Here is a 1969-nt window from a genome sequence, read left to right as displayed (position 1 = left end):
ATTCACATTGAGGGAGCAGAGGTGGAGAGAGTCAGCTGCTTCAGATTCCTGGGCATCAATATCAGTGAGGATCTGAGTTGGTCTCACCACGTTGGTTTGATCACAAAAGCTGCAAGACACCGGCTCTTCTTTCTGCGGCACCTGAGGGGGTTCGGCATGGACTCCAGAATACTCACAAACGTCTATCGATGCACCATTGAGAGTATTCTGTCCGGCTGTATCACCACCTGGTATGGCAGCTGTAATGCTTTGGACAGCGCATCACCAGAACTGAACTGCCGGCCATGCAGGACCTCTACAGACAGCACTGTAGGAGGAAAATGCAGCGGATCCTCTCTGACCCCAGCCACAGACTTTTCACGCTCCTACCATCAGGCAGGTGGTACAGGAGCATCCAGTCCTGCACCAGCAGATACAGATTCTACCCACAAGCCATCAGGTTTCTGAACTACTGACATTCTGCACACACCAACACACACTCACCACAACTACTAGACTCTTCACAATGTCAATTTAAGCAATGCCACTTTAAATTCTTTAAATCCTCACTGGACAATTTCAAATACTTCATTGCATTTTTTATTGTAAATACTTGTACCTTTATTTCACACTTTTATTATATTTAAAGTTTTTTTTTTGTCTATGTAAAGGTGGGCTGGAACACGGGTCAAAAAATTTCATTACGGTAATGATGCTTCATTGTTATTTGTATATGAAAATAAAACTTGAAACTTAAGTATAGCCTAAAAGACACAGAAAAGGGAGGGTTTAATAATTTCTTTTAATGTAGCAACAAGCTAAATGGCATCAGGAAGCTGCTTTAGTTAAAACAATTTGGAGCTAGGTAATATCAGTGTAAGGGGTGGTATTATAGCCCAGTACCAGGGAAGATACTGTTACACAAATATGGATAAACAAAAGTGCCTGGAATCTACCAGGCAATAGGTTAAACCTAAGAGGCTGAACTAAAATGAGTTGAAGATTACATTTGTAAATGCAATGTAACTCAATAACTGAAAGCTTCAGGCCATATTTATTCAATGTCTATAAGCAGGTTAGCCTGGGGGGGTTCTGGAAGAAGTAGATAACATATGCATAGATTTCATTTTGCACTAGGACTTCTACACATAGGAGAGCTGGCCCATGTTCAAATATCAATTGGGGCAGGTGAAAACTCCCAATATCTGTGGACTGCAATTATCTGTGCATTTGATCTGAGGCCAAAATCTCCCTGTTCGCGGGCAATTAATCTCCCCGAAATGCCATCCCACCAGCGAAAATGTAAATCACCGGTGGGATGGCATACGTGGCACCGTGATTTCCCTGAAATCGTGGAAGTTTCCTCTCAAGTCAACGTCCGCGCCGCGATTTACATTTGCGCCGGTGGGATGGCATTTCGGGGAGATTAGTTGCCCGCGAACAGGGAGATTTGTTGCGGGCAACTATTCTTCCCGTGTGCCAGAGCCCTAAGAGGGTAGTGTAGTGTGAGAAATGTCCATTGTTCACCTCTACCAGTCTTGGAACCAAAGAAAGTGACATACGCTTTTTAGAGCCACATTTGGCATACAAAGAGTTACTTTTCACGTTTTACACACATATAAGCATCCTTGTATGAGATCTTTAGCCATAGATCTATAAATGACACCAGTTAACAAATAATTATTCATCCGAAGTTGCCTTACTAGAATATCTAGGACCACAAATAAGTATCTTCTCTCTTGGGAGGCCTTTTCCTTTATGCATCTGTATTTTTGGAATATATCGATATACAGTATTGTGTATTGTACTTGGTGCCTATTAGATACCTAACGAGGTACAACTAGTGTTCCCTTGTGCTGCTTTAACGCGCAGACACGTCAGCATTTCCATAGCGGCCCCTCCAAATACGTGAGGTTTCAAGCTCCCACTTATGGAGACATCACGTAAGTTACGTACGGCAGCCAGCTACGATTCTGTACACTGCCACAAA

The sequence above is a fragment of the Xenopus tropicalis genome, chromosome 6 (genome assembly GCF_000004195.4).
Source record: "Xenopus tropicalis strain Nigerian chromosome 6, UCB_Xtro_10.0, whole genome shotgun sequence".
Classification (NCBI taxonomy): domain Eukaryota; kingdom Metazoa; phylum Chordata; class Amphibia; order Anura; family Pipidae; genus Xenopus; species Xenopus tropicalis.
This window is presented reverse-complemented; position numbering follows the sequence as displayed.